A 23,841-nucleotide genomic window follows, 5' to 3' on the forward strand; every position below is an offset into this window, starting at 1 on the left:
AGAAAAAGAACCAACTTGAAAGAATTTTTTTCCTCAAGTATTTTGGGAAGACTTTGCTCCATGCAGGAGTTGATGGATGTTGAGATACCAGATTTCCCCAAATGGAGATACTTACTTTGCAACCAAAAGCACAGGTACTTTAGCACAGTGCTTCAAATGAGTTCAAATGAGATGTGGGACCTTCTGGAGCATGGCTTTTCAATATGGGTCTTGTCAATATTTATTTCTGCTTCTTGAAATTTAGGGTTTTCATAGATTTGGGGCCATATTTTGTTGAACAAAATTAATTTTCAACCAACACTGTAATTTTGCAATTGTTTGCTTATTAGGAAAAAATTTATGAAGGAGAAATATTAGATTCCTATGTGGGAATATGTTATTCTGGAAAATTCACCTACTCTTTCATTAAAAGGTGTGCTTCATATTGCACTAATAGAGAGGAATGAAATCTTTTTTTTGTTTTTAGCTGCCCTTTAATGAAAATGCAGAAGGAATTGTGATGAGCTTTTTACCTAGACCTCTTTGCACGCGACAATACGTTGCATTCCCTTCTCACAGTTTTGTGTCTTACTGAGTAAACATGCCAGTCTCTAAATAATTGACTGAAAAATACTACATTATGCTAGAATAGTGTTGTATGAATGGCACAGGATACTCAGTAAGGTCTGAAATAGAGCTGAGTGCAGTTAAGGCACATTGCTGCCGTGCTCCAGGAAACAGTTCAGACTTTGAAAATGGGAGCAATTAAAGCAATTTGAATTGACTTTCCTTTAACCGGCACAGCTAACAGCAGCTTTAGGGTTGAAAAAGTAAGTACTGCCATATCGTACAAGTACTCAGTGCTTCTCCAGCGGATTGGACAGTTCTCTGTGTGTACATACCTACGTACATACACGCTGTGCTGTTTAAACACAGCTCTAGGTTGGGGGTGAGAGGTGCTGTTATTTTTGAATATGGGTTTCTTCCAGTATGCTGTGGCAGGAAGAAAATGAGTGACAGTGAGGTCTCTTAAATGTCAACTGGGATTTCCTCAAATGTGTGGCTGGATCAAAAAATGTTTGTCACTTAAAAGTGAATTTTGTAGCTTCCAGAAAGTTGATGGAAAGCCACAGAATCTGTGAGGTTAATGGGACATTTTGGTTGCAACATTTTTCCTTGTAGCTTTTGGCAAAGAGGGAAAAATAAAGCGTTTGCATAGTACTTGCAGCATTTTACCCAGTGTCTTGTTTTCATTTTCTTTCTTAGTTGGTGATCCAAGCATGCAAATTGTGGCTGATTCACTGAAATATCAAACTACTCTGTGGCAACCCTTCAGTCTTTTCGGATTTCCACTCCTAAGACTTCATTGCGGGCAGGGAAGAGGTGAGGAGGGTTGGATCCGCAGTGGACCTGAACGCAAAGAAGCATATTTTACATTATACTTGCCCTTTTTTTCCCCTTTTTTCCCCCCCTCTTCATAATATTGGAAGTCCTAGATCTGCATGATTTTCCAAGTACAAGCTTTTCTGTCCACCATAAAAACCCTCTGGTGGACCTGACCCTAATGGCAAATCCCAAACTGATAATTTAGCTACTGATAAATCCCTCTGATAATGTAGGCAATAGTATAATATGCTGGTTTCAGTCTTGATCAATTTTTTTTCATTAAATGTAAGCATACTAATTTGATTATATTTCAATTTTTTTCCTCAAAAGACCTTTTTAAATACTTTTCCACCTCATATGGTGGTTTTCTTGAAAGAAGGTGGCAACAGAGAAGAGAGAGGATTCTTACCTCTCTTTCAAAGGTTTCTGCCTAGTGGCAAAGTATTATCAACAAGAGACAGGGACGTATTCCTTAAGAGCATGCTTGGGAGAAGGCAGATAAATGCTGCTAGCTGCAAGCTTTGTTTTAGTAATGATCCATGCACAAAGGTTTCACAAGAACTAAAATAAAATGAGCAAGGTGATGATGTTTGTCGGGACGGGAGACTTTAAATGTATTTAATTTCTTTATGCTTTTCTTAACTCTTACTTGCCTATATTGTTTTGTCTGTAATAATATTAAAATAGACTAGTGCCAGTCTGGTGTACTATAAATGTAATGATACTTGTTTCTAAAGAAAGGAAACTTTACCTTTGAGAAAACCCTTTCAGCTCCTGCATTCAGGAATTAAAAAAAACCCAATTCTTAAGGGATAACAAAAAATATAGCTGGATAAACTGGCATCAAACATGTGCTCCAATTTCTGATAATTATCAATTCATATGGTATACATGTAGCAATCACAAAGATTGGGTCTGAGATGGGACTAGAGAAAGATATTCTACCAAAGGATGTCCAGTACCAAAAACTTTTTGCACAAAGGTTTGACTTTTTTCCAGGAAAATGTTATATCTCTTGCTGCATATAATATACTTGAATGAATGACTTCTCATTTGTTTTCTTAACCAATTACACTTCCTGTCTGGACAAGCCGGTTGCCCAAGCAAGCATGTGTACTCTTCGTGGGTAAGCATGTTTAATATACATGTACAGGACTGTGAGGATTGCATAATTAGATTTAAGGGTGTGGTAGTAGCAAAAATATATTCAGTGCTAACCTTTGGCGGGGGCTGCGGGTATTACAATTGTCAAACAAGACTGCAGAAGATGACAGTGATACTGTTTCACCATAACTTGCATTGTTGCTCTTCTCTTCTAAACGTGCAGCTGTTTCCCATTGCTCTGGGTGCACTGCCGTGTCAGGCAAGTTGAACAGCACCGTTCAACAGATCTCAAACCGTTTTCATATATGCTCTGCATCATGCATTTCAGCAAAACACTCTGCACTTTGATTTTTTTTTTAATTCCTAATTAATTCTGATCTGTATGGGAGTGCTTATAAAGATATTTTGAAGCTAATGAGAAGAAAATGCATTGTAACATTTAAAACGAATGTTACATCTCGTCTTATTTAAGAACTTTCTCTTCTTGTTTTCTTTTTTTTTTTTTTATGGGATTGTGCTAATTCAGAGTTGTCTGGGCTGGTGAAAGCTAGACAGGAAAGGGAAAGGAGCACTTGGGGATGGGGAAAACAAACCCTGTTGATGCTGTCAGTGCATCTGAATCCTAAGCTGATTAATCCTTGATTCTCTAGACACGAGTATATGTAGCCAGCCCATTGTTAAGTCGTATGCAAGCAGAAGCAACCTTATTCCTTACTGCAACGGTTTATAGTTACTTATTTTTTACTATGGAAAAAGCTGTTAGAGCTGGTATAGTAGTCTTAAAAGATGAAAATGGAATGGTCTCAGAGCAATATAGAGGTGTTCCCGAGGAAACTCATTTATGTAATGTAGCAAGTTTGTTATTTTGATTGTGCTAGGTGTGCGTTATCCTGGATTATCCTGAAAATGCTAACATGCGGGCACGTCCAATACACTAGACACGCATGTGCCTCTCTTGCAATATGGGACAAACATATAAATGTGACATAGTTTGATTTGTTTCATGAAAATCTCTTTGTGGGGAAAGAAAATCCTCCAAATCTTTTTTGAAGGACAAATCTCTTCAGTGACAAAGAATGACAGAATCACTCTTTCACAGTGCTAATAAATACCTAAGTACTGGGATTCATTATTGACAAAAGGCATGGTAGCTTAGATGTGTTCTGATAAAGGGGTTGCATCATTTGTGCAAACTTAATTTGGGGGCACTTGGAGAACGAAGGCACCTTGAGGAAAAACTGTCCTTGGTGAAACTGTAGGTATTTATGGAAGAAGTTAGCTTTCCTATGAAGAGCTGTAAAACTGCCACAGGGCATAAACAACGTTTGAAATGCATTCCAACATGCTAGTCATGAATTATAAATGTCTCTGTGACCCTTCCTCAGTAAGTTGGCCACTGGGGTTAACTGTCATCTAGTCAGGGTTTATGACCCAATGGAAACGTGTGTGTTGCCTTACTTTGTGGTCCTGCAGCCCCGGAGGAGCTACCAAAAGCAGAGGAAAGCAATTACAGCCAGAGAGATTTGAAGAGAAGGAAGGAGGGGAGAGAGAACTGCTTTCTAACTTTATTTTTTATTGCATTAATCCATTATGAAAAAATCACAGGTTTAAAAAACAGCAACAGACTCTTTAACCCATTGGAAAAGATTATTTCCTTTTTTTACGGCTGTTATAGTTTTGGGGTTGCACAGAGGACTAATTGCTTTATTGATTTGCAAATTAATTATAGCAAAGAGGACTGCAAAGCTTGCACCCTTTTTCTCTCAAAAATAGAAAGAGTATATGTACTTCTAATGCTTATAACCCTGTTTCTGTGAGGCAACGCAGCTGCTTGTTAATTTTATGCACAGTTGGGAGACCTTCAGTCTGGAAGTTGGTTTGGAAAGTATGACACAATAAAATGAAGATTCCTTGATAGAAAGAAGGAAGGCATATATGACGTGGGAGAAGCTGTGCTTCGGCGTGGGGGTATGCTGTCGGGGCCCCTACCCCGGTTGTTCTCTGTGTGCCCTCCCTTCAGGCCCTTGGGTAGGGAAGCACGGCTCTCCAGCGAAAAGCAGTTATGTTTTCCATCCCTCCGTGGTATTTGGGAAGTGTAGTCTTTGCAAATCCTTGTCTGTTAATGGAAAAATGATCTCCTTTATGCTTCAATTTACCTTAACTTCATATGTTATATGCACGTTTTGTTGAGATTCAAAGTGATGCAGACATGGAGGAGGCAGTGCCAGGATTCTGGTGTGACTACCTGAAAGACTGTTTCTGTGCTGTTTCCACTGTGTGGTTACTGTCTGGATACTGCATCTTGCCACGAGGAGCATTTCCTTTAAACTCAGTGAACTCCCCCTGTAAAGTGGTAAGTTTCTGTAATCCTCTTGGGAAGAACACCACCCCAGTCGCTTGTGCCGGTTCTGCGCCCCTTTATGCTGCTGTGAACAGAAAGGGAGCTGGGAGTAGCTGCCTGGTGCCTAGGATCTCGTCTGTCCTGGACCTTGCCCATGTCTGGTTGTCGCTGCTTTTGTGGGGTGCAGCAACAGCAGGTCCCTGCTGTGGAGCTGCATGCTGTGCAAGGCTGAAGCCCTGGAAGCACAGCTGGGTTTCATTCTAAACAACGCGTGAACTTTTCACACGATCTGTGCTACTGTGGTTCTGTAAAGTCACTGCTGGGTTACAACTGATGGAGAAAGACTAGTCTTTCTATCTAGTCTGATTTTGACATCTGATTACTTTGCTGCATGTTAGACAGTCCTGCAGATTATCAGTGGTAACTAAAAGGTATTTTTTTTGCTTCTAATCCTGCAGTGTTCTTCTCAGACGAGCCTAGCTGCCTTTGACAAATTATTTTACTGTTTTGGAGAATGTGCTGGGGAGCTAAAGCACTTTAGGAATCCCAGTACTTGCGTTTGTAGATTTGCTCTGCCTTTGGGAGAGATGTCCTCTTTAGACAGTTACCTTGAAGTTCCCCTTTACTCAAGCCAGATTAAGGTAAAATGCAAATAAAGGATTATTTTCATAAAACCCAGAATACACAACGTAGTTGCAAATGTTTAAAGGAGACCTAGATGGAGGAATAAGGGCGGAACAAAGGGGGAGATGAGTCAGAAAGTTCTCTCTTCCTCTAGCTGTTTGATTTGCTGCAGCTGCTTGCCTGAGCAGACCTTATCAGGGATCCTTTTTCTGCATAGCCTGTATCTCAGAGAGCATTTATCAGAAAGTGACCTCTTGGATGCTCTGGAGTACTTGTCATGATGTTTCTTTCTGTACAATAATATTTCAAGATGTGTGTTACAAATGGTAAAAGTGACTTTGAAGTAACTGATTGGTAATAAATTGTTTTTCACCCTATTGGTTGTGCCCTAATGGTGGCGTAAACATTTAGAGTGTTACCTGGTATATATACAGTCATCAGATAAGTCAGTTTCCTTGGAAATCCTACATTTACTGTTTCAAATGGCTGATGTTTCAGAGGAAAAGATCTTTGAAATTATCTCAGGAGTTTGTTATTCCTAGATACATTCCCCCCCCCCCCCCATGGAAGAATTTCAGAAAACCTGTGTTTAATTGGAAATTCAAAACTTTATAAAGCAAACAAAACAAAACAAAAACAAAACAAAAAAACCCCACAAAGCATTCATCTGCAGGAGTAAACGTCAGTCATAGCCTGACCATGGACTCTGTCATGCATGGACGAGTGTGGACAGTGGTCAGCTCACTGGAGCATCAGTGACCATGAAAGTTCTGGTGTCAGCTCTGATCTTTCTTACTAGGGCACTCTCCACTGCTAGTGCCCTCGGAGGCATGTTTTGCTTCATCCAGGAAATGTACCAGGTAAACTTGAAAAAGGAAATAAGAAAGTTGGTATAGGATGTGGTAGGCAGTGTCTTCTCCTTTGCAGATTAGTCCCAGCAGGGCTGAATGAAGAGCGCTTTGCATACAGCAGTGATGGCAGACAAGTGAGATAGACCAGTCATGGTTGTCAGATGATTTTTCAGTTAATGGTTGTGCAGTGCTCTGAAGAGGTAAAGTGCTCTGTCAGTGCGAAGTATCATTCTTCTTCTTCTTACTATTATTATTATTCAGTTCCCATTTCCAAAAGATTACAGAGCAGATTGGGGTTTTTATGGTATTTTTTCCTCTGATTTTTTTTTTTTTTAGTGTGATTGAAAGCAGAATGTGAACAGGGTTCTTTGGATGTGATGATTTAAATGTGTGAGGTTTTAAAAAAAGTTTAAGTAAGTGCAACATTTAAAAATATCCCATTCAAACTCATTGCAAAACATTTCATCTTGTGAGTGAAACACTTCAAATGCCTGAAATTAATCCAAAGCAAGTTTCTGTGCTAGCTGTGAAGAGCTGGATCGAGCTAATTCCTTTGTTGGGTCCAACGTATACATGTAATTGCACCTAATACAAATCCTGCTTCTCATGTCATTGCCTTCTGAAGATTATACAAATCCTGCACTGTTTTAAAATCTTTAATAAAACTTGAGCCAAAGCTAAGTAGTCTGCACTAATTTCTGAAGCCAGAAAAAAAGTATGGGGAGGGCAGCAAACCTGTACAACTGGATTATTTATGAATCTCAGCACCTGCATATTGTTTTTCCCTAGAACAGCAATAAGGATGAAATCTTACTTGTCTGTAGTTCTACCCATAGCAGACTACACATTGCACTAGATGTCTCATCAGTATCGGTTAGAGAGAACCTTTTATTGCAAATTTTGGTTCAAGTCCCTTGGCTTTTAGAGACAGTCAAACGCAGATGGATTTGGTTGGGTTCCTTTCTTTTTGGAACGCAAGTAAGATGCCAAAGGGCTAAATTCTGCTGTATTCTTAAAAGCTGGTTTAACTGAGAGGAGCAGTTGGTTTGTTTTTGAGAGAGACCTTACTTCATTGTTTTGCATTGATTCACACAATACACCAAAGATCTTGCACTTGCCTGATTATGATATTTGGACACTGGGTAAAAGCAGATAGCTAAATTATCTTGAATGTGCTGTCCCACTCCTGCTAGAGAGTGGGAGGTGGGTGGTGCCTAGGTGCTTACCATGTCGTTTGCTGTTTGTTGTTTCAAGGGAGGTTGAAAAGTCTCTTTTCTATCAATGTGATTCTGATTTTTAAAGTTCTGATAAAGTTTCAGCACTTGACAAAAACCTGCCAATTATACTGAAATTTTATTTAGGAGAGAGGTAACTATTTCAATGAGGAGAAAGAGTAAAGCAATATAAGTTTTTTTTTTTTTTATTTTGAGAGAAAACTTAAAACAATATTGTCTTTATCAAGTGCAATTGTAAATGTTTAAAAAAAAAAAAAACAGTTAAACTGGAAAAAAAGAAGTCCATTAATGTTTTCCTTCATAGAAAATATTGGAATCTTTGCAAACTACATTTATCTTCTGCACAGCTCTGTTATTTTGTAATAAAGTGTTGTTACTATCCTAAAAAAAAAGGTTCTATGCCTTGGGGAAAAAAAAAAAATCTATGATGCCCTCAGTGAAAGATACGACTCATGTTTTCTACTTCAAACTTAATTTGCTACTGTGAATGTAGGGAGAATGAAGCTGCACTCTTCTCAATCATATCCAGTGACAGGACAAGAGGCAATGGGGACAAATTGAAATTCAAGAAATACTACTGAAGTATAAGAAAAACCTTTTTTTTTTTTTTTTTTACAGTGAGGATTGTGTAACACTGGAGCAGGTTACCCAGAGAGGTTGTGGAAGCTCCATCCTTGGAGATACTTGAAACCTGACTGGCCACAGCAACCTTCTAGGTGACCCAGAGTGAGCAGGGGTATTGGCTTCAGAGCACCCTTCCAACCTCAATGAGTCTATGATTCTGTGCGTTTCTGATTACGTAGTCTGTGTTTTATTCTGCCTGAGTATTTTGAGGGTTTTAAATATATATGTTTTTGTTCAGAGATGGCAAAGGAGTTGAAAGATGGAGATTATTGCACTAATTTTTTTGGTTTTGACCATGACCTGATGTGTGAGTCTTAACTTGTTCTATGTGTAACTTTTATACTGTTAAGTGTAATGTTAGGCTATGCTGTGTGTCTTAATTAAGTGAGACTTATAAAATGATTTGTAGTATCTTGAGTAAAGGAGTTCAGTAAATGAGAAGTTTGGTACAGATCTGAATGCATTAGACATTGCAGTGATCAGGTACAATGAGGTGGGAGGTGAACATACTTCATAAGGCAAAATTTCACTGTAAGTTGTTGAAATGTTTCCATTCAAAAATTCAGTAGCGTAAACTAGCATGCAAATTAAATAACTAGGCTGAAATACAGGCAAAGCGGCTAGGTTATAAGCAGCTCATGTTGAAACACACTTGCAAATTTATTTTTTATAACAAAAGCAATAAAATACACCTTGTGACTCTCAAACAACCAGGCAGCTTAAAATACTGAAATTGTACTGCAAATTTTCTTGATTATCCTGTTGCACTGGCCCTACCAGTCATTATATTTCTCAGCTAACTTCTGGCATGGAAAAAAGTGAATTTGTCATTCAAATTTAGAGAGAAGTTTCAGTTTTTCTAACAGTAATATAAATGTAGTTAGGTTGAGCTGGATATTGTACAGTGCATCCTCTGCTGATTAATTTGTCTATTCTAATTCTGTGTGATCTGGTATCTGACTTATTTAACACTGCAGGCCTGAGTTAATAATGTCTTCAGGGAATTGGACACTGAGCTGATGTTAAACCATCTTATTTGGAGGAGTAAAAGGGGACCAGGTATCTCTTCATACTTTGGGCCCTTGTTAATAAGTTGCAGTAGTCCATATTCCCACTGTTAGCCTTAATAGGATTAGTTTTGGTATTATCAAAAGAGCAATTAACACCTGCAGATATGATCGCAGATGATACCAAAGAACAACTCGATTTTATACTGAAACTCAGCTTAGACTTTCATATCTGAAACATCAGTACAAAAGCAGCTACACAGCACGCTATTTATATTTCTAGCTGCAACTTGCTAAGTCGTGATAAAACAATGCAATTACTGTGAATAACAGTTGCGTTATAACTCAATATAGGAGTAAGCATACACTGAATGCAAGGAGGGCATATTCCTCCTCCCTGTCCCGGGAGACAGCCAAAGAAGGCTTGGCAAAAATGATACTGCAGAAAGCAGTTACAAACTTGGAGAAGCAATATTAATAATCAGCAATGGTTGTGAAAACTCGTAAGAAATACTGTGTGAGATCTGAATAGGCATTTTGTGCAGGACAGAGGTGCCGTGAAATCCAGGGTGAGAAATTTAACAGCTACGAAAAAGTATGGGAATTAATTGGCACACCGTGATTCTCTCAGTCTCTGACATAAATGGCATATCCATCACCTGTTCAGAGTGCCTCCCTGTGCTGGGTATCCTGCAGCAGGTTTACAGAGCAGTAGCACCTGTGACCTGTCATGGGGTGTTTCTGCTGATCAGTACCGTGGTATTATAGGACAGATGTGTGCACTTGTGTATACAGCTATGAGCGAGTCAGGTTGAATACTAGTGGCAGTCTTCTGTTGTCAGAACAAAGCTCAACGGGAGCTGCAAAACACTTTAAGAAGAAGTTAAATTGCATATTGCTAAATTCTCTGCCACCATAGATTGACCGCTTGTGGTTCCTGAGCCAGGTAGGTTGTGTCTAGTGGAGATGCAAATACCTTTGGAAGAGATATTGGCCTTTTGCTTACACTGAGACTTTGTCGTCATCTTTGAAAATAACAACCAAAAGTGAATTCCTTACAGTTTTGGTGGAGAAGTTTTTTGTCTCCTCCCTGATGTTAAAATTTCTGCTCACAGGAATGTCCCATCAAACCAATTCAGAAAGATATCAGTGATCAGAAAGATCACAGGTCTTTCTGTGATCGCAGATGATATCAAAGAACAACTCTCAATTGACAGACAATTTTGCTTTATTTCCTCTTTAGTCAAAATTAGAGATCTTTTCCATAGTATGTTTCAAAATGAGGCATAAGCTGAAGCTGTAAACCCGAGCTAGCTAAGTATCTTCACCCACAAACACAGCTTGATAATTTGACAAGTGATCCTAATAAATCTCCTTCCTATGGTATTCCTCTTGTTCATTCTCACGCTCTTTAACATCTTACATATTCGTGCCTCAGCTGCTTTCTGCTCACTATCCACAAACGAAAGCATACCTGTGGGAAGAGTGATGAATGGACTCTACTCTTTTTGGCAAAGTAGGGAAGCGTTTTGATTTTTTCCAAATAAGCAAGAAACTTCACTGGTTCAGGTCAACGTCTTTCTGTATTATTCCTGGCAGTAGTCTAACGTGAAATCACTGCCTGTTGCATGTTCTACAGTGTGATAGAGTTAACAGCTTTTTCACTGCTTTTGGGCCTGGAAACTCAGGTTCAGCACAGCTGTAGGTTTCTGGGTCTGCAGCTTTTCCCAGCCCCGAATAACTTGCCTCAGAGTTTGCACCCCAGAGCCCTACCTCTCACACCCCTCCCTGAGGAGGAGCCTCTAACTACTGTGAATATTGCCCCTCTGTGCGCTGCCTGTGCTCTGCTATTCCTGTCTGTACCTGCCCAAGCAGAGCAGTCAGATGGTAGGTTGCGTGATCCCTTCCCTCAACAGGAAGAGCTTTTAATGGTCTTAAACATTGCTAACAATTTACTGCATTTAATTTACTGGATCCAGTAAATCAAATGCATCAAATGCAGTAAATTGTTAGCAATGTTTTGGTATTTTTTTAAAATTCAAATGTCTTTCAATAAAAGTGATGTTTAAGACCATTAAAAGCTCTTCCTGTTGAGCAAAAAGCATAATTCCATCAGTACTAATGAGAAATGCTTATATTTTTTTCATCTGTAACAAATGAAGAAGTGAAAAAGTGATTACTTGCATCACAGTAAAGTTGTCTGTTACTTCAGAGTTCCAGATTGAGAGACTAGTGCCTTTCTCTTCTGGGATTTGTAAGGTCTTATGTCATTAAGATAAATTAATCTGATAGGTGGTAGTAAGGAGAGACTTTTGAAATATCACTTGCACTATTTTTTGGTGGTAGGTGAGAATCAAATCCTATTCCTTAGAGTGCAATCATTATGAGGCGTAACAAACCGTAACAGTAGCAAAAATTTTCCTCCCTGGCTTGCTTTCTCTAGTGCTGTTATGACCATGTTACAGGTACTTTATCATCTGAGAATGATTTGTTCATCCTAGTAAATGGCATTTTACCCTTGGTCTAGTACTCTGGAGGGGTAGGCTAGGCAGTTCAACCTAAACATGCTACAGAATCTGTTATGCATCTCAAATATAATTATCTTATGCAAAATATTGAGCAGGAAAGTACAGAGTGCAAATTTTTAATGCATGCATGCACACAGCTACTCCTCAAAACTAAAATGTGCCCTGTCCTCCTGCGGTTATCTTTTGGGCCACAAGGTGCAACTGCTTTTTCTTTTCTTTTTGAATGAATTCTGCTTAGAACAACTTTTTAAAATGATTTGAAGAGAAATACATGAAAAAAATACATGATTTCATTTTTATGTTTCTGGTCTGATTTGAGAAGGAAAGCTGTCTGAAAGCAAGGAAAAAAACCTCTAGGATGGGAAACTTTTTTTCTTCCAGCTTGGCAAATAAATACAAAAGTGAGTTGACTGTCCAGTTAAACCCCACAAGCTCTGACCTCCATACCTCGAGAATGTGATCCTACAGACTCTAGTACTCGCTGTGGTATAAGACCAAGGTGGAGGTGTTAAGATTAAGCTCCTTAGGGCAGCTGTTGTTCATATTTGTATAGTCCATAGTACACTGAGCTGTGACAGGAGCTCCTATGGGGCTAAAGCTTCTTTCACTGCAGAATTTATACTAATTACTTCCTTTTGGATTTTACTCATTTCAGGAAATGAAACTTCTCTATTTCACTTTTTTTCTCTCAGAGTTTAGATTTTTGGAATATCTTCTCTGTTTTTCCATCTCATTTCACGTGGTCAAATGCAGTGTTGTCCGAACTCTCAACACTTTATGCTCTTGAAAAGGTCTGAATAAGCTTTAAGGGAGACATTTAGATTTGCTTCAGGAAAAAGCATTAAATGCAATCAAGGGTTTGGTAGAACTGTTTCAGGATTCAAGATGTTTTTAAAAAACTGCTGGAAATGAAAAAATAAGTTACAAGTAATAAAACATTAGCACAATGGGGTTTCTTAATATATTCATTTGCTGCTTATGTAATACTTATTAAGTAATAAGTTCAAGATTTAGCATTTGATAGAGTTGGGGTGGGGGGAGAAGCCAAAAAATACCACAGCAAACGAGAAGAGCTTGAAAGCAGAATGAAAATCTTGCTCTGTTTGACCACTAGGTGATACACTTGCTCAATTTATTCATTTTATCAAGGTCATTTATATTAAGATTAAAAATGTTGCACACTGAGGCTCTTAAAGAATAGGATTATGAAGAAATAAATCTTTTTTTTTTCCTGAACATCAAACCAAACAACTGTTTTTTTCTGGTTTATAAATATTTATGAGTCATAACATAACCTTTTCCATTGCTATATTGGATTTAGTTTGCTAAGATTAGTCCCCAACAAACATACAACAGCATACGGTAAACGCACATATACTTATCTTATTAGACTGGCTCAATGACATCAATGCAATTAGAACTGTTGGATTTTTTGGTGTAGACTGAAGTGTTGACATTTTAAATTTGATTTTATCAATATTAATCTTCGTTGCCAAAGCGAAGCTAAAATCGTTTTTTCCCAATGTTAAATAGTTTTATATCTTTAGAGAAATAATTTTTGTAAAAAATCCATTTGTATATTTCTTCTGTTTGTAAACAAACATGTACCCCAAAGTGATTACTTTTCATGAAGGGACTGTCTGATACCAGGGTTGTAAAAACTGAAAATATAACAGATATTTCACACTTTAAATATCAAGTCTTCACAATATTGAAAGCCTTTCTGGAGAATTTACTAGGAGTTGTGAAGACCTCACCAGCATATGCAGCTTTAACAAGCTAAGAAAAATCCAATATTTACACTATCACAGGCAAAACTATTAACTCTCAAATATCCTTTAGATCCAACAGTGTATTGACTTTGATTTTTGCAGTATGATTTTTGTTAATTCTTAAGATCAAATTAGTGATGTTAGATTTAGTATTTTTAGAAAAGTAACAAAAGCTGGTGCTTCATTTTGCGAGCAAGAAAGGGGAGACTATCTGAGTGTTCTGAACTATTTTCAGTACAGCTTTATTCTTGTTACACATCATTACTTTGATCTGCTGAGAGTCTGACATTGAAAGGTATTTCTCTACATATCTACCTCTTATGCCAAAAAATTTCATGTGCAAGAGAATATGGGAATAAATTAATTCTCTGGAAATATTATGCGTACCACTGTAGTGTTAGGAGTGGAAGGAGGACTCCAGAGAATGTGCTGTAATCCATATCCTATGAGAACATGTCCTTTGAAAATAGACGTTGTTCAGGTTTCATCTATTTGTAAGTTGTGGAATGCTAATACTAGTATCTTCTCAGCTTTGCAGGAGCTCGACTGCCAGTTTGTAAAATCACAGCTTCAAGTTCTTCAGGTTCTTTTCTGTGACTCTCTGGGCATATAGTACCCATAGCTGGAATTTTCCAAAGGAGTAGTCAGTGATTTAGAGGCAGTGATCCGTTAATAACGTCTGCATTCTCATTCCAGTGCTGGTAGCAGTTATGCTTCTTTCAGGATCCTAACAGTCTGCAGAGTGTGCAGGTGCTTTCTAAAAGGCACCCAGATCAGCTATTAAGGACATTTTTATTATTGGCTTCTACTTAGAGTGCTCACTCTTGGTGCATCATCAATTGACTTTCAAATCTGAGAAAGTAATTCTCCATGGCATTGATAAAATGCAAAAAATATTATCTTCCTTGCTGTGGGATAATGTTTACTAAAGACTACTATGCACAAGACCTCTAACCCCAGTATGGAGGTTTGTATGTGATCAGTAGTAAGCTTTTTTTAGTCTTCATCTTACTCGAAATTGGGGCGAGAAAAGGTTCTCGCTGTGAACATTTTAAAGCATTTTAGTTGCACGTTAGAGATGAGAGTGTAATTGGAATTAATGTTTGATTAATTGTTGCTTCATGATTGTCTCTTCCTTGGTGTCAGGTCCCAGTCGTCTGTCAAAAGGCTATTCCCTGGTTTTTGAGCCTCTTTTTCCAGGCATGGCACGACATCTAAACTACGGCTGTGTTACTTGGCATCCATCTGACCCTACCCTGCCATCACCTCTGTTGGTGCTTCATCCGTACTCATTCTCCTTACTTCTAAAAGAAATTATTGCAGGTGTAGGCCATAGGACACAGAGGTCCTGGGAGGAAGCAGGTAAAACTGACTGCACCTAGAGCTAGTCCAGACAGGGGACTAAAGCCGATGATGACAATCTTTAATTAATTGGAAGAAAGGATCAGAGAAGATAGCATCAGAGTAAACAACGCTTGCTTTTGTAGCTTGAGGAATCTCAGTCTTCCGCCAAAGCCATCCAGCCCATAGATGCATGCAAGCTTCAGCTGAAAGGATGGCAAGGCAGAAGCAGCAAAAAGTAACGAATCAGGGAAAATATTGCTGTGACACTTTGTGAGGAGTCAGGAAAATGAACATGTGCAGCCCTGAACGGTGAGGCATTCTTGTGATGAGCAGCTGGGAAGAAAGCGAAGTGGCATCTGCAGCTACTGATACGTTCATATATACTACCTTACATTCAGAGCTCATTCACGTAATACAGGGAATACAAGTTGAAGACTGATCTCAAAATTCCCCTTTGCTTATTTTCTTTCTGCTGCCACTTTGTGAGCCACGTGGCCCCTGCAGTCCATGACCAGAACATCTTCCTACCAGGTATTCCCCCTAAACCCAGCAGGTTTGGAGGACAACTGCTATTGGTGCGTCCTTGTCAATAGAATTGCAGGAACTTGGGCCACTACTGTGATTTCTGGCACCTGGCCTGCTGTAGTTTAAGATAGCTGATGCAGGTGAATGCTTTTTTCACTAATTTTTGTATTTTGGTCTGGAGTTGGCATTTGGTTTTTAATGAGCAAAAACTGAAACAGACAAAAAAACCGCACACGAAAGTGACAATACTTACAAGGGAACGTTGAGCTCCTGTTTTCTGGGAGACTGGGAGATTCCACTTCATGGGGAGAAAGGTAGGTTTACTCTCATCCTCCATAATCTCATTTCGTATTACAGCAAAGAGCTGTGGGGGATTTTCCTTAGAAGGATGAGGCATGTCACCCTTCACAGGTAAGTCTTCTGGTTGTCATAGGTAAGAATGAATGACATGTTGCTAGTGCTTGTAGAGGACATAGCTCTGCATGAGTGTAACGTTCCCACACTTCTGTCGTCTGCTTTTTCTGTATTCTTCTGAATATTGGGAAGATAAGACTAGCAAGTGGTATTCTGGTAAAGAGATAAGGCTCAAATCCAAGCCTGGTTTAGAATCCATCTTCACTTTGATAGCCAAACGTACATTCTGCAACTATGCAATAGCTACCTTTCTAATAACTGAAAAGGTCCTAGAAATGACTGACCTCATGCAGCTATTCAGTGGCAGCAGCAAGTAGAAAAAGTTTCCGAATAGCAAGGATAGCATGATGACTCCATTGGTACTGGTAGTACCAATGTTATTAAACTATAATGAGTGGAGGGTTGGAGCACAGTATATGAGGAGAAACTGGGAGAACTGGGTCTGTTCTCTTTTAAGAAGAGATCAACAGGGAGGATCTAAAATGGAGTTTATAGAGAAGACAGAGACTCCTGGAGATGGACAACAAAAGGCCGAAGGACAGCAGGCATAAGCTGCAATGGGAGAAATTCCGACTGAATCTAAGGAAAAAAGGATCACTGTGATGGTAGTCGGACATTGAGGCAGGTTGCCAGTAGAGGTGGTGTGATCTCCACCCATGGAGATGTTCAAAATTGCTGGATACACCACTGAGCAATCTGGTCAAGCTTTGGATCTTACTTTGAGGTTGCCCTCAACAAGGTGATCTCCAGAGACCCATTCTAAAGAGATGCGTCATGTTTAAAGTACTAGTGTAGGCTAGTGCTTGCATCATGCAAACAAACCACTCTGCCTTCCTATTGATCACCCAGAGGCAATCGCATGCTAAACTGCATGGACAGTTTGTTACCTGGCCCAGCCTGAGCTGACTGCCAAAAGAGAAGGGGGAGACGGTTTGCCAGCTTTTGAAAGACATGGATAGCGCTTTCCCTGATGACAAATGACAGTTCCTCTATGCTCCACCAAACGTGGAGAGAAGCTCAGAGAATATATCTATGAAAATCTCTTTTATCTTCTTTGTCTTGAGAATTTTGCTCATCTTTGTGCCTGCAGCGCATATCTTTGTCCTTCTTGCAGACCTTGACTTTCTGTGGAAGAGGCAATAGCTCAGTCGTTGAAAACTCCTGACAATGGGACCCATTCAGACGGATTGGAGTTCTTAATGTTTTGTCTACCATCGTCGGTACTGAGCAGAAAAATTCGCTCTTAGGACAGGGAGCCTTGCTGCAGTTGTGCTATTGGTTGTATGGCCATAACCTGGCACAGATTCCTGTTGAGGCTAAGGTTTGTGCTGTGCGCAGGGAGGAGACAAAGCGGTATCTTGCTTTCTTGCAGTGTCTGAGGTGCTCAGCAGTTACGTATGGCATGGATCTTTTTAGGAACAGCTTCCTCGGGTAATGTCTGACGCTGGAAAAGACCCCCCTCTGAGATATCCAGGGCGGCATTGCTTTTGTCAACTAGAGAGTGCCCAGCACATGCACCAGACATCCGGGCTTTCTGCAGTGTGCAAGTAAGGCAAAAAGCAGGATGGACTCCATTCAGCCTGAGGTCCAGGTAGCCTGGTACGTGTTGGCACAAAACCACTCCCGAATGGTAATTTGTGGTACCCTTTTGAACTGAATGGTGAATTTCTGCATTCAGCATGAGCTAGCTGAAATCTGGTACTCTGGATAACCCAGTATTACCCAAGTCATGCGCTGTGGCTCAGCGATCCACGCTCTGGCAGAGTGCAGCGGCAAGGCAGCACATACATGTTTTTACTGCCTGATCCCTACCTCTACCTAGTGAAAACAATCTTTGAGTACCGTCTGCATTTCAATGGCATGTCTCCAAGGAAACATGGAAAGTTTGAATTTTGTGTTGTGTTCTTCTGGGGAATAGTTTTGTAAGGATTCTGTGAATAGGATATTTGTATTTTGAAATTATATATGCAACATAGCTAAAGTTTGAGAAGTGATGGTGTGGCTTTTAGTGCTGATATATTAGAAAATTTAATAAAGGCTCTACAGCTTTATTTCAATTTGGGGGGGCGTGTCTTTTTATATTTTCATATTTATATCATTTTTTGGTTTAGATTTTAATTACAGTATACATATAGCTATTAGAAATGTGAAGTTACCAAGTATTTCAGTTACTTAATTCTTCTAGCATGTTCCACGCCACTGAAGCTGCACAAAACAGGCTTTCCTGTTGTTTTAGCTGTAACACAAACAATAGTAATTTCTCTGCTTCAGCAGGTTTAAAAAATAATTATACTGTACTTGAATGAAATAATCAATTAACAAAGCACTCATACTAAGGAGCGTGTCAGAAGAAATTCTGATTTTTTTTTTTTTTTTTTGTATTTTCCACTCCTGGCCCCGTGTGCAAGGTGTCCTAAAAAGCTAGAAATAACAAAAAGCGTATTTTTGGAGGCTGAATTTCTTTTCCAAAGTTAGAATATTCTAATAGGGAAAGAAATTCCACAGTTATCCTTATGCTGTGGAACTCGTTAATGATGGAAACTTAGGAATACTAATGACTGAAGATTATATGTGCTGGTCAGTGTCTGATTTAACATTTGCTCCTTGAATAATTCAAATAAGTTACTTACCTTTATACTAGGACCGTGAAAAACATCTCTAGAAATCTAGAGATGTATTTGTAAGTAGAATGTAGACTTTGTGATCTAAACTTCTCTAGAGAAGTTTTATTTCAAAATTGAGATGTGAATGAGACATTAGATGACAGCTACTTTGCAGTTATTGTTCTCACAGTTTGTTGTACTCTCAGTGAACTGAGGTCGTATTTTCAATACAAATTTGACCAGGGTTTTATATTCCTTAATTTTTAAAGTGAAGATTATTCAGGACACAAGCTTTGTTGAAAAATGTTTGCAATTGAATATAATACCATAAAGCTTTCACATTTTACTCTTCCTGGAAGCAGATATGCAGCAATACTTCAAAAACTTATGAGTTCTGGTTCCAGATTATTAAAATGTAGACAGTATTTCTGATTTTTGTATTAAAAGCATGTAAAATACCTATTTCTGGAATATGAAGCTAGTGATTCTTCATCGTTTCATCTTGTACGTGTGTCAGTAGTGTAAACTTAAAAGGCATCTTCTTTGCAATTTCATTCATAGGCTCAGAAACATTGTTTCCAAGGTCAGAAACCTTTTTCACTTTCAATTCCGCATAATGTTTGTACTGTAAGTCCCTGTTCTGGAATGTCGTGTTTTCGGCAGTGATAACAAAAGCTAACTGCCATCAGATAAACTTAAAGGATACTCATTTTTCTTTAAAACATATACCTTTCCTGTCATATTGCCACACTACTTTGTATATAATGCAGCTTATTGCTTCATCTAGAGATGATGCTTTTCCTTTGTCATATATGACAATTAAATGTCATATATGAAAATTAAGGCTGGTAAATCTGTCGCCTTGTTTGTGTTCAATGCCATGTAGTCCTGCATGGTAACAGAGAAGATCTGCAACAGCAAACCTTGTATATCTTGATCTTAAATGTGTTCATTTTTATTTATACAGCAGAAAGGCATTGATGAGAGACAAATTCCTTCATTTCTCTTCTCTTTCGTCAATAATGATGACCTAAGTCATAAAAAAAGAATTGCTTGAAATACACAAAATGAAAGCTCACCAGGTGTTCAGGGTGAGAGTCCTATTAGTCCCGGAACGTGTGATTTACACAAAGGTGTGAAAAATGTGTTAGTGCTTGGGGCTGAGCCTTGCCATAGACGACAGACGTTAGGAATCTTCAGGTGAAAAACGTAACCCTCATCTGTAACTCCTTACACTAAAACATTGTTCTCTTTTCAGTGTGTCAGAAGAAAGTTATTGCTTACTGTGAAGCAGCAGCTTTCGTATGTGGGTTGTCACAGGGCTCTCCAACAGGAGGTGTGTGTCCCAACTGAGTCAGGGTCGTCGTTCAGAGAGGAAAGGGCTTTGACGCAAGGAGAATTGGCTGCTATTGCAGGAGGGAAATATGGACGTTCAAGACTCGTTCCTGGCTTACCTTACAGAGCAACAGTACGGCCTCTGTGTTAGCGAGGGCAGCCTTCGAGCCCCAACGTAATGCTCATTAATACAGATGACCGCTTGGTTAAACATGTTGGCATGACAGAATATCAGTGCCATTCCCTAGCAAAAGCTGTTACGTGGTGATGGGGACAATGGCAAAAGGTCAATTTCCGATGACTGTGAAACAGTCTCTTGCGTAAACCTCTTTTTTAAGGAAATGTTGGGCAAAAATGGATTAAAAAATGTGTGAAAATACTGATAATCTGTGAGAGCGCACTCAAACCCACCTACTTCGCTTGCTGTTCATTTGACCATTCCATAAGATTTTTTTAATTGCAGGTTGACAGAAAAAAAGTCAAGAGATGTATTTATTTTTTTGCCTTACTGCATAGCCACCAAGCATAGTGTAACTGTGGACATAGAAACTCTTAAGTCCTTAATGCTGAATTATTAAATATTTTTAAAAAGCCATTTGGGTTTAGGATAGGAATGTAAATTCTTGTCAGATTAGAAAGCCGCTAGTGACTTTTTCCCTCTTAATTCTCAGCACCTAAAACTCTAATGTAAAGAACATACGTATATTTTAAATGTTATTATTTCTTACATCTGTACAATGTTAGCACAATCTGCTCTATGTCCACAGACTCTGTAATACAAATAGAAAATAAACAAGCATAGTAGCTGCACATGCGAAAGTGTGAAATTCAGGGGAAAAAATACTATTCCAGAATAAGATTGTTATTAAAAAGAATATTTTATTATTAAAAATAAGAACATTTCTGAAGAAGTCCAAGCTTACATTACATAAACAATCTGAACTGTTTGTGCTTTGACAGGAAATTTTTGAGCTACCTCTTTCTGACACACTTTTCATTTTATGTTCTTTCAGGAGAAAACTTAGCTGGTTCTCGTCAGAGTGCATCAAATACAGCACTCCTTCTGGTAAGACTATCTGATTATTTTGCTCTTGTATTATAAAATGTACTTCTCTAGAATCTGACAGAATTTCAGCTGTTTTTATTTTCAGTAACTGCATTTAACAGTCCTGCCTTCTTTTCAGCAGCACTTTAATTTATTTTATTTCTTTGTCCCTGTCTTCTCTGCTTTCTGAATTCATTCTGCAACTTCACGAACAATGCTGTGTATCTTTCTGCAGTCAGTATTTCAGACACTCACAAGCAGCAGGTGGTATATGAAATCCAGGCCTCTCAAGATGTACCTTTTTTATCCCTTTGTGCTTCCACTTGTTCTGTGAAATTTTTGGAAACATTGGTGGTGTCTAAATTGATTGTGTTGCCCTAGCAGACCAAATACAATAGTGAATTTGCAGTGGAAAAGGAGAAGGTTCAGGAGACCCTTCACTAACTCTGTTAAATTTTACCATCTAAAGAATACACTTGCTATGGGGATTTTCCAGTGAGGCCCCATCCTTTTTCTTTCCAGGAGCATACATTTCTTGTTCTCTAATCATTGCATCCACCTCCATTTATTTAATAAAAAGGAAGTTACTTACATTTAGGATGGATTTGAAAGCCCTATCTATCTAATTATGTCTTATTTTGCTTTCTGTGTATTGGGTAATAAACTTAATGCACCAGTGTGGAATACTCTTATGGCACTTAGGCCTGATTCAGCGACAAATATTACTTCAGGATTATGAGAGAGTGGAAGTAAAGTATTGGTCCTGGTACATCAGGAGCTAGCATTTTAGTTCTTTTCTTGTTCTGCAGTCTTAGAAGCTGACTATAACAAGGGAATTTTGTGTCCGATTTTGAGGGAAAATAAATAATGGATTACTCTGCCACTGACTGACCTTTATTTGCACAACTTTTCGGAGTTAAGGGCTGTTTTTGTTGCCACTCCAATACCCATTTTCCCCCTTCTCTTTCTTTCATATTTAATGTTTTATTTCTAAAAGGCACACATGAGAAAATAAAATGTAAAAGTATTCTTTAATACAAGTACTACTGTTCATACTAACTGTTTATGAGCAACTTGAAGCAGGAGAAGAATTTATTTGGAAAGGGGAAACAGCTGGTATACATACAGGACACCCACAAGACTCCTGTTGAGTGTGTAGCCTTCATCCTTAGTTGAATTCCTTTTCTGTAAGTTAAATAAATAATAGCTTCTCAGAAAGCACTGAACCATCCTGGAGGCATGCTTTGGGTGTGTTTAACCTGCTCTGATAATTTCTAGCTGTCCACTCTACTCAATTCAGTTTGGACAAAAAAAAACTCTGCGTCTTCTGACTATTAACATTACTTGGATGTTCTTGGTCTTCGGTTATAACAATTTTTTTTTTCTCCTGAAGTCGAGAGAAAAAGCTATTGATTCAAGGTGCTAAAACAGCAAAAAAAAAAAAAAATTCTAGATTCAACTCTGAAATTGTCTGCATCTCTTCCTTTTGGCTATTGTTTTTTTTTTATAAATGCATCACAACTGCAACTGAACTTCAGTATTGGGTGGTCATCAGGGTTCGTAGAAGCCCACACCTAATAGCTGTAAAGGATGTGTGCAATTCTCCATGAAGGCAGCCATTCTGAAATGCATAACTTAAAAGGGAGTTATGCTTACAGAGGTGAATTATCCCCCCCTAAACACATGCCTACTTATTTCAGTGTAGCACATTCAAGTGCAAAGTGTGTAAAAATAATTTCAGGTCATGACAGTAATTGTAGAGTTTAAAAAAAAAAAAAAGGGGGGGGGGGGGGAGGGAGCCCATCTGAAAATTATGCACCAGCACTTCAATATATTAGTAAACTGACTCTGAATTAGAGAAGAGTGTAAAAGATGACAGTGGCACTCGCACAATGGAAATATTTATCAGAAAGAGCATGTTGTCTATTAAATTGAAAGGGTTGAAATGGAAATATGTAGAGAGAATTAGTAGATACAATGCGTGATTTCAAAATGCATTTTTGGATTTTCTGGATCTATGCAAGTTTTTTCATGTGCTCAGAAATGGAAAAGTTGAACGCTGAGCTGGTCCAGCTTTTTCGTCTTTGAACAGAAGTTCTATTGCTTTTTAATTTGTCAGTTGAGGAGAAAGGATTGCGTCGATTAATGTGTTTGCTGGCTTGAGTGGCTGTTTTCTATTTTTATGCCCACTTTCTATTACAATCAGACAGTTTATTTTTTAAAAAAGTCTCATATCATAACTAGTAGTACAGTCTATTTAGAGTCTGTGGTAAGAGCTGCATTTTATAGCTGATATAGATGACCACCTAAAGTTCTCCTAACCTGAAATAATTCTGTGATTGATTCATATCAAAGTACAATTCTGTGGACTTAATTTTAATGAAGAGTTTGTCAGCAGTCATAACAGTCTGACTATGTTGTCTGCAGATAGTCCACGAAGGTTTCAGCTCGATCCAGTGGGTGGGTGAACTGCAAATGGAAAACTTAGCACCATTTTTTATTTTTGAAGAGCTTTTGTTACTCTGATAATGGAATTTTTCCATTTAAAATTTGGATTTAGTGCCTGTCTTGAAATTTTGGGAGTTACATTTATGCACTTGGAAGAACAGTAAAACCTGAAACCTTGACTGTATTTTCTGAAGAACGATAACAACACTGTGCTGATTTGGTAGTTTGGTATTGAACATAAGTGCCTCTGCTTATATACAGATCTGTTAGTAAGGTCTAATACCCTTCATATACCCATCATAGTTGGTGATTAGCCAACTTCGGAGATTCAGAGTACGCAGATACTCAGAGACTCACCCAGCCTCCTTACTATCTGTTGGTTTTGTTTTAAGATCTCTATTATTTCTGAATTACGTTGAAAATATCACCGCTTTCTTGATAGCAGAAAGAAGCAGGCAAGACTTCTTATTTGAAATAATATTTTTTTTAACTTTAAAAGAACTTTCTCTTCATCTAAAATTATTGAATTTGGATGAAGGTTCAGATTGGTTGCGTTTAATTTAAAGTGGTTCTTTTTGCTCTTCCGAGTAAACATTTGTTTCAGTTTAGTTCGACAAAACCTTGTCTTTGTTCCCTCTCTTGTCATATGAAATAAGTTGGCAAGGAAAGCGCTTGT

At 38.5% G+C, this 23,841-nt stretch overlaps 1 long non-coding RNA gene across 1 annotated transcript in view; it reads left to right on the top strand.

Annotated features, from left to right (window-relative positions):
• Positions 1–20,682: 20,682 nt before the first annotated feature.
• Positions 20,683–23,841, top strand: part of LOC138069138 (uncharacterized) — a 450,465-nt gene continuing 447,306 nt past the window's right edge. The window contains exon 1 of the long non-coding RNA XR_011143941.1: positions 20,683–20,738. This is a non-coding gene — a long non-coding RNA (uncharacterized lncRNA). The remainder of the gene's footprint in view (positions 20,739–23,841) is intronic.

Source organism: Struthio camelus, chromosome 13 (assembly GCF_040807025.1).
Source record: "Struthio camelus isolate bStrCam1 chromosome 13, bStrCam1.hap1, whole genome shotgun sequence".
In the NCBI taxonomy this organism is placed as follows: domain Eukaryota; kingdom Metazoa; phylum Chordata; class Aves; order Struthioniformes; family Struthionidae; genus Struthio; species Struthio camelus.